Source organism: Capricornis sumatraensis, chromosome 19, assembly GCF_032405125.1.
Source record: "Capricornis sumatraensis isolate serow.1 chromosome 19, serow.2, whole genome shotgun sequence".
Taxonomy (NCBI): domain Eukaryota; kingdom Metazoa; phylum Chordata; class Mammalia; order Artiodactyla; family Bovidae; genus Capricornis; species Capricornis sumatraensis.
The window spans coordinates 76,295,553-76,305,460 of NC_091087.1; positions in this window are offsets into that span (position 1 = coordinate 76,295,553).

The following is a 9,908-nucleotide window of genomic DNA, read 5'->3' on the forward strand; positions in this document are numbered from 1 at the left end:
GTCGCTCGGGGCAGTGGTCATCCTCCAGGAGGCACTTTGGCCTCAGCAGGTCCCCAGCCTGCTCTGTCCCCGCGCCTGCTCCGTCCCAGCAAGGCAGCCCCAGAGTCGGCTCTTGCTCTTGCAGCCCCTGCGCCCTTATCGGCACAGGGGCCTCTGGTGTGTGGCCCCTCCTAGACCGCCTTGTTTGTGTCTGTGGCCACTTTCCAGAAGACCTCCATTTTGTTTGTTTTCAATGGCATTTTCCTCTGACGAGATCTCTCTAGTCCTTAGATTTGGGGTCAGGGGTAAAAATGTTTTTCTTTTGTCTCTCCCTTCCCCCCGTGCTTTAAGGGTCTCCGTAGGCAGCTGCTGTCTTCTGGCACTTAGGAAACATCCTTCCATCGTCTTCTGGGTTTCGTTGCTTTTGTGCAGGAATCAAGCATCCCTTTCGCCCCTTTGTGGTGGTGTCTTTCTTCCTATTTCAGATTTTCCTTTGTCATTCATTTTCCAGTGGTTTGACTACAGTGTGCTCAGGAGTTGATTGTACTTATCTTTGCCGGGAGTTATGAAACTTCTGAGAGTGTCTCAGCTTGTCTATCTTCCATCGCTTTCGGGAAAGCCTCGTCCGTTCTTCAGAGCTTGGTCTGCCCCGTTTCCAGTCTTCATTTCCTGGACTCTGTCTGTGAATCCCTAAGACCTTTACACCGTGTTCTATGTCTCTCACGCGCTTTTGTATATTTCCTGTGTGCTTCAGTCTTTTATTTCTTCTGCCCTAAATTATAGTTCAGATGCCCCAGGTGGCACCAGTGGTAAAGAACCCACCCGCCAATGCAGGAGACAAGAGACGTGGGTTCTGTCCCTGAGTCAGGAAGATCCCCTGGAGGAGGGAATGGCAATGTTCTTGCCTGGAGAATCCCGTGGACAGAGCAGCCGGGTGTGCTACAGTCCATGGGGTCGCAAAGAGTCGGACGCGACTGAAGTGGCTGATCACAGATTGCAGTTCGGTCCTCTCTTCACCTCTGTCCAGCTGCCCAGTGGCCCATCTCTTACACGATTTACTTTAGGAATTTTATTTTTAGTTCTATAATTTCTATTTGATCTGTTAAAAAAATTATTTCACATCTCTAGGTAAAAATTCCTGACTTGTCATTTATTGTTGTGAACATATGAGTCGTATTGAACACGGAGGTCGTATCCAGTAGCTTCAGAACCTGGATCCCCTGCGTTTGTGCTTGGTTCTGTTTCTTGATGTGCCTGGTGACTCTTGACTTAAAAAAGTGAAGTAAAACAATGGAATCAAGTGACAGATGCTGTGAGGGGAAACAGTGCAGGACTTCCCTTGCGGTCAAGTGGCTCCATGGCCCTCATGCAGGTTGGATCCCTGGTTGGGGAACGACATCCCACACGCCGCAACTGAGGGTTCACCTGCCGCCGCTCAACTAAGAATCAGTTCAGCCAGGCAAATGTATAAATAAAAGTAAGCAGGGACTTCCCTGGCGGTCCAGTGCTGAGAATCCGCCTGCCAATGCGGGGGACACTGATTTGACCCCCGGTCCGGGAAGATGCCACGTGCAGCGGGGCCCCGGACCCCGGGGTGCGCAGCTACTGCCGCCCAGGCGCCCTGGGGCCTGCGCTCCGCGACCGAGAACCCGCCGCCGCGAGAAGCCCGCGCACCGCACCGGGCGGGAGGCCCCCGCTCCGCAGCTAGAGAGCGCCCTCGTGCGGCCGCAAGGAACCTGTGCCCCACAGCAAAGACCGGCGCGGGCGAACTCGTTTCGTTAACTTCAAGATTTTTTTTGAGGAAAGTGCAGTCTCGGCTGCTACTGCTGCTGCTGCTACGTCGCTTCAGTCGTGTCCGACTCTGCGCAACCCCATAGACGGCAGCCCACCAGGCTCCCCCGTCCCTGGGATTCTCCAGGCAAGAACACTGGAGCGGGCCGCCGTTTCCTTCTTGCAGTCTCTAGGCGACGCTATGTGTCTTCGGTGAGGGTCCCCCATCCTCCGCTGGAGGGACTGAGCTGGCCTGAAGCCAGCTTGAGACGCGCTCAGGCTTCTCCACCTCCCGATTGCCTGGTTCTGGGCTCAGCCCTCCTGGGGTCCCGGTGGACAGTCAGGGGAGCGGACCAGCTTTCTCCTCCTCTGACAAAGATCCTGAACGCAGCTTTGTCTTCCTGGAACCATAATACGATTGTGCTTGGTTCAACTTTTCACCCACGCCATGCTCAGCCTCTGAGCCCTGTGCAGCATGAGAGTCAACAAATACCCCAGGCGGGAAACGCACAGAGTGTCGGCGCGCTCCAGCTCCCCCTGCTCCTGTGGCCCTTGCCCCTACAAGCCCTGGTGTCCCAGGCAGGCCTGAGGCTGGCGCCCCTCCCCCCGCTAGTTTTGTGAGTGCCCAGACCCAGCCTGTCCACGCCGGATCTTTGCAGCCACCCTCGCCCAACTGCTCCGCCTCTGCCTCACAGCTTCATCTCTACCAACTGGGAAGCCCACAAGTGCTGCTGAAAATAAAATGAAAATTAGACACAACGCTGAGATAAGAAGACAGAAAGGGAAGCCCCAGTGCACCAGAAGGCATGTGGGAAACGAGGTGCAGAATGGATAAAGAAACGGGTGGAGCACCACTTCCGCGGGCCGTTAGGGTCCATGAAACCCCTAATGTCGACGCAGGTGATGTTTTCTGTCCGTACAGCGTCAGAAGATAAGGCTTGTGCCTGGTAAGAGGAGAGTTGATATGAAGAATCCTGTTCAGAGCTGGGTGTTCAAAAGTTTGTACATAGAGAGAAAGGGGCCAGAAAAACTCCCCATAGCCCCAGTGACAGGGCAGGGAGGCCTGTCTGTCCCCAGTTTCTGGGTGAGAGGGGGATAAAGTCTGCAGTAAGAAACAGACCTTGGGGAACGTTGACCAGCAGATGAACAGAGCTGTAGAAACAAACAGTAGTGGGGAGGTTGATGCCTGGAAATCGGCCAGACGCAGAAGAGGAAAGCTTCCATGTAGACGGAGCAGGAGATTGTGAGGCATGGAAGCTACAGAGCAAAGGCTCTGCACACAGTTAATCTGAGTTTCAGTGTGAGGATAAAGAAAATGCATAGCAGGGATATTCAAAGAGACAGTAGCTGAGAACTTTCAAGAAATAATCAGAGGCATGAATTCTCACAAGTCCCAGGAGCGATGCATACGAGTAACCTTTGGCGACTTTCCTGCTGGTCTAGTGGCTAAGAGTCTGCCTTCCAGCGCAGGGGACACAGGTCTGACTCCTGGTCAGGGAAGCTTCCACATTCCATGAGGCAGCTAAGCCTGTGGGCCACAAATACTGAAGCCACGTGCGGCAACGACTGAAGCTCGTGGGCCTAGAGCCTGTGCCCCACGGGAAAAGTCATGAGAAGTCTGAGCACCACAGCTGGAGAGAAGCCCCCTGCTCTCCATGACTAGAGAAAGCCCTTGAAGCAATGGGGGCCCAGTTAGTAGAAGATATATGTATATATTAAAAAAATTAAAGTCAACATATTCAAACTATTGAAAGAAAAGAATTGTCAGCCAACAGTTTTGTACCCAGAGAAACTACCCTTTGAGAGTGAGAGAGAAAGCGATGATTTCTGAGAATAAAGCTTGAGGATTTACCACTCTTATAGCCACAGTGCAAGAAGCATTCAAGGATAATTTCAGGAAGAAAAAACAGTTCAGAAGGAAGCCGCGGCACACGAGAAAAAATAGTAAATAAACGGACAAACACGCAGTAAATCTGAGTAACTGTTGAGAGCTAAAAAGTTAGAGTGATTGTGAAGGCTTACCCTCAGAAAGATGAAACTAAGAAACTAGAGAATAAGTAAAATGGAATCCTTGAAGAAATAGTTGGGAGAAAAAAACCCCAGTCTCATTTTCTTGTTCAAAAAGGTGGAGGGATCAATGAATTCTAGACTCAAGTCAAGTACTGGGTGACGTATTTAAGGTAGCCACAGAAGGCTAGGGGGCTTCCCAGGTGGCGCTAGTGGTGAAGAGCCTGCCTGCTGATGCAGGAGGTGCGAGAGACGCAGGTGTGATCTCTGGGTCAGGAAGGTGCCCAGGAGGAGGGCACGGCAGCCCACTCCAGTATTCTTGCCTGGAGAATCTCACGGACAGAGGTGCCTGGCCGGCTAAGTCCATGGGGCTGCAAAGAGTCAGACACGACTGAGGCGACTGGGCATGCACAGAAGGATAGGACGATACGGGAGCGTTTCTTTCAGCTACTTGGTGGATTAAGAAAGTGGAAGCCAAGAGGTTGGATCAAGGACAACGGAAATGTTTTGCTGAACGCCAACGAACAGACTCAGCTGGACTTGGCCCAAGGTTTGATGACCTCTGCCAGAGGCCCTGGCCCACCCAAGTGGGGCGGGGATATGCAAAGCTGGTCCCTCTCTAGGGGCTACATGCTACGTATCAGGCTACAAAGGCAGAAATCCATCTGTCTTAAAGTTGAAGAAACCTGTCTGTCTCTGCCCCAGCTTTGGATGGAAAAAAAAAGAAACCTCAAATTCTCTTGTGCAAAGGGAGTCAGACAGAAAGTCTCAGGCCCTGCCTGGTATATATGGATGATGGAGGAAAATGGGACAGACACGCATAAGGAGAAACACGGCACCCCGTCCTGCAGGCACCCACAGACCCGCGGAGAGGCGAGCTCAGGCGAGCACTGCTGGGCCGGTGTGCTAGAGAATGGGGTCTAACAGCCCGGGGAGGGTGTTAGCCACGCTTTGCTGTCTGTGAATTGATGCTTTATCATCCCCCTGAGGGCCTATCAGCCATCTCTGAGCAAAGGAAGACTCACCTGTGGGTACCTGGGACCCTCACACGGCTTCAAAGGACACACTCATCTCGCTCACATGACCCGCTTCCGGGGCTGGGCCCTTGCAGACACGACTGGCCTGAAGCTGCCGGCTCTACCTTGCCCCTCCTTCCTGCAGAGCCGCCACCTCAGCTCTTCCTCACAGTTCACTCCCTGCCTGTGACTGGCTGGGTACCTCCTGTGTGCCCTCGGGGGCACGCCTTCCTTGCCCCAGGGAGCTGCAAACTGCTAGGCATAGAATGAGTCAGTTATGAGACTGCCTGGTGGCCCAGTAGTTCAGACTCGGCACTCCCAGTACAGGGAGCCCAGGTTGAGTCCCTGGTCAGAGACCTGGATCCCACAAGCTGCAACCAGAAGCTCACGTGCTGCAACTAAGACCCGGCACAGCCAAAGGAATAAATATTTTAATAGAAATATAATAAAATGAATAAGTTATAGGGATGTTATATACTGCACAGAGAATTATGTTACATTGTAATAACTTTATATGAGTGTAATCTATAAACTTGTTGAATCACTATGTCTTACACCTAAAATTAATGCAACATTGAAAGTCAACCACACTTCAATTGAAAGGTGACTGCAGCCATAAAATTAAAAGGTGCTTGCTTCTTGGAAGAAAATCTATGACAAACCTAGACAATGTATTAAAAAGCAGAGACATTACTTTGCTGACAAAGGTCCGAATAGCCAAAGCTATGGTTTTTCCAGTGGTCACGTATGGATGTGAGAGCTGGACCATAAAGAAAGCTGAGCGCCGAAGAATTGATGCTTTTGAACTGTGGTGTTGGAGAAGACTCTTGAGAGTCTCTTGTACTGCAAGGAGATCCAACCAGTCCATCCTAAAGGAAATCAATCCTGAATATTCACTGGAAGGACTGATGCTGAAGCTGAAGCCTCTAATATTTTGGCCATCTGATGCGAAGAGCTGACTCATTGGAAAAGACCCTGATGCTGGGGAAGAGTGAAGAGAGGAGAAGGGGACGACAGAGGATGAGACGGCTGGATGGCATCATCGACTCGATGGACATGAGTTTGAGCCAGCTTTGGGAGATGGTGAAGCCTGGAGCGCTGTCGCACACGGGGTTGCAAAGAGTCAGACATGACTGAGTGACTGAAAAAAAACACCAAAAGTGGGGGAAAACAATAAAAGGAAAAAAAGACGACCTTGTAATGTTACATATGAGGTGGGAATGATCAATAGGAACTTCCTCACTGAAGACTGGCAGGGATGATGCAGAGGATAATAGAATCAGAAGACCAAAGGGTCTGAAGCCATTTGCCACAAGTTGAAGCTGGGAAGATTGCGGGGCACCCAAGTGTTCATTTACCCTCAGGTTGCTCACCAAGTGCGAGGAAGGAAGTCGTCTGATAACCACCAGGCTTTGTGTCTCTGACAGTGTGGGAGCTGGACCCCACGGGGGCCCTGAGCTCGGGGGCGTGCGTCACACAGTGCCTCCTGCTGGCATCCTCCCCAGGGCTCCATCCGTCTGAGACTGGATGTGGTAGATGAGAAGTAACTTACTGAACAGGACACTTCTGTGGCTGATGAGCAGGAGGGCGAGAAGTGCCGGGCCAGAGCGCTTACTGGGCTACAGTTTTATAATCAAAGGAAGAGTGGGCAGGGGAGAAGGCCGGCTTTGTCTTTTTCGACCAGACGTCATGCTTCCCTTATTGGCTCGGCCTCCAGGTTGAGCAGGGGAATTTTCTGTCCCTACATGGTCAAGCTAGGTCCACAAATTACCAGTTTTCATGGGTGGAGAGAGCACGTCCTAGGGCTCATTAACTTACTGAGCTCCCTGGCAGGATGTGGGCCTCATGCCACCTTGTTTTATTGTGTGAGGGCAGGTCCCGGGCTTCTGCTGAATGGTTTTGTTGCTAAGCCAGCCTGCTTGGTTTTGTGGTTAAGCAACCCGGCTTTCTCGGTTATCATTAACTTACAGGGGTCTCTCAAATTTTCTGTTAACACTTCCCCAGTGGGAGTAACTATTTAATCACCCATGTTGTCCCTTCATTCTACCCCTGTCGTAAGCACGCTTTACAGCTCACTTCTCAATCCAGGAGCCCGGGCAAGAGGAACAGACACTCCATGAGCGGAAGGGGAGGCGATGGGAAGCTTGTCTTGGGGGGGTGAGCATGAGGAAGTGATTTAGGAGACATAAAAACCAAACTCAACGTGGGGACCTCAAGTGGAAGCAATAACAAATCAGCTATGAATGAAAACTTGGTGGCACTTAGTGAAAGTTGGTGGAAGTTTTAACATCACTATAGACTGATGTCTAGTGGCCCCCAAATTCCTATCTTTAAAGCCCAACCCCCATTGTGATGCTATTAGGAAGTGGGGCGTGGGGAGGTGATTAGGTCATGAGGCTGGAGCCCCTGGGAATGAGATTAGTGCCCTCACAAAGAAACCCCAGGGAGCTCCCTGGCCCCCCACCAGGAGGGAGGAAGGCGATGAGAAGTCCAGCCGCGCAGCACGAAGCAGCGGAAGCAGACACCCGAGCGGCCGGCACCTTGACGTTGGACTTTCAGCCCCCAGATCTGTCTAAGCCCCTCAGTCTGTCACAGCAGCCGGGACGGATGAAGATAAGAAGGAACCATGAAGTTGATAAGGCTAAGGAATTGTTGACTTTGTTAGGAGTGGTCCTGTAGGAGATTTGCCTATTTCGAAAGGCACACTGAAGGATTCAGAAGTGAAATGGTCCCCATGTCCTCCGTTCATTTATTTTTACTGAAGTATAGTTGATTTATAAAACATTATTATATAAGTTGCGGGCTTCCCTGATAGCTCAGCTGGTAAAGAATCTGCCTGCAATACGGGAGACCTGGGTTCAATCCCTGGGTTGGGAAGATCCCCTGGAGAAGGGAAAGGCTCCCCACTCCAGTATTCTGGCCTGGAGAATTCCATGGACTGTATAGTCCATGAGGTCGCAAAGAGTCGGACTCAACTGAACGACTTTCACTTCGTTATACAAGTTGCAGGTGAACAATAGAGTGAGTCACAGCATTTGATGGTTAGACTCCATTTGTCGTTTTTATAAAAAATTTGGCTATAGCCCCTGTGTTGTATAATTCCTCTTCAATTTAAAATTCCTTTCTGGGGGCTTCCCTGGTGGCTCCGTGGTAAAGAATCTGCCTGCCGTGCAGGAGACACGGGTTTGATCCCTGGGAGGATCCCACGTGCCATGGGGCAACTCAGCCCATGTGCCACAGCTCCTGAGACTGTGCTCCAGAGCCCAGGCTTTGACTGCCAAAGTCCGCGCACCTTAGAGCCCCTGCTCCACAAGAAGACAGGCCACGGTGAGGCGGAGCCACGCGCTGCAGCGAGAGGGGGGCCCCACTTGCTGCAGCTGGAGAAAGACCCTGCGCAGCCTCAAATGAAAAAGAAAATAAATAAGTAAATGAAATGAAAATTCCTTCCTGAAGCAGAGGCGGGGCGTGTCGGCAGCTGTGGAGGCTAAGCTGCCTGTAGCGGCTGTCCAGTACGCTCTCGCCTCCGGTCTGCGTGTCTGAGACTTTCCGCAGAGAAAAAGTCTAATGAAGCAGCAGAGTAGGAGAACATGCTGCTGCACCTAGAAACCTGATGCCTTGGAAAGTACGGCAAGCCCTTCAAACCTATGAGAAAAAGTCAACAAACCTTCACTGAAAGCAGCAGAAATACAAGCAGGGCTTCACAGAGGAGGAGAGCCTGTGACCTGCCAGCACGCTCCGTGGCCAGGGGCCGGAGGGCTGCAACCATGCCGGACGCTGCTCCGTGTCTCCAGATGCAAAGACCACAGAGCACGGTGGGACACTCTTCTGAAAATACCCAGCACCGTCTTGGAAAGTGAAGATGTTAATGAAGGAAAACAGGCCAGTAGACTCAGGTATCCAGTGACCCTACCCGGGAGCAGAGGCCACCTCGGCTGTGGTCTGGAGAGGAGGGCAGACCCCCAGGCTGAACTGGGACGGGGTGTCTGGAAGAAGGCGCAGGGGTCTGGGGGTAGCCAGTGGCATCTTCCTCTTTCACCTCTCAGCACACTCACGCCGGCCCCAGGACTCTGCCGGGGAACCGATACCCTGTCCATGGCCACACGAAGGTCAGCACCCTGGACAGGGCCCCTGCAGCCCTGTCCTGCTGGGGTCTCACAGGCAGGGCCTGGGCACACACCCAGACCTCATCCAAAGAGGACTTTGAATGGAGGAGTGGGAAAGGGTCCTGTCCTCAGAGAGTCCCAGGCAGACGGGAGGGGAGTGGGGCCAGGGAGGCAGAGACCCACGCTGGGAACCCAGGCTGAGCAAACTATAGCCAGCCTGCCTTTTCAGACAGCCCAGTGAGTGGCCGACCTGCATTCTCCAGGATGGAGGTCCCAGCTGCCTCCATTTCCCAGACTCCCTTGCAGCTCGATGCAGCCACGTGACTAAGTTCTGAATCATGAGACATGTGCCCTGTGAGACTTTCAGGATGTCTTCCAGGATGTCTGCCCTTATATCCTGCTCTGCTAGGAACAGGAGGCAATGACTGAGCTCCAGCAGTCATTGTGAGGCCATGAGGCTGCCAGTTAAGCCCAGGGATTGGGAACTGAGAGTTGGAGGGGCCTGGCTCCCAATGGCTGCAGAGCCAATGCCACCCCTAGGCTGCCAGCATTACGGAGAAATAAACAACGTTGCTCAAGACCTGGTTCTTCGAGTCTTGATGCTTGTGTACAAGCTAAGTCACTTCAGTCACGCCCAAGTCTGTGCAACTCGTGGGTTGTACCCTGCCAGACTCCTCTGTCCATAGGATTCTCCAGGCAAGAATACTGGAGTGGGTTGCCATTCCCTTCTCCAGGAGATCTTCCCGACTTGGGGATCGAACCCACGTCTCTCAAGTCTCCGGCATTAGCCGGCGAAACACTAGTGCCACACGGTTTGCACCAAACCTAACTCGGATGCACCGGCCTGTGACTTGGGGATGGGGGTGGGGAGGGATTTTCTCTGGCCGTGAAAGTTCTCAGCCCCACCCTCTAGCCAGCTCACCCAGCTCCAGATGTCTGTCAAGGGTGCAGAGGGAGGTACGGAGGACGAAGAGGAAGTGGCCAGAAGGGGAAACAGCAGGCTGCAGAGAGGAGGCAGGTGGGAGGTGATCGC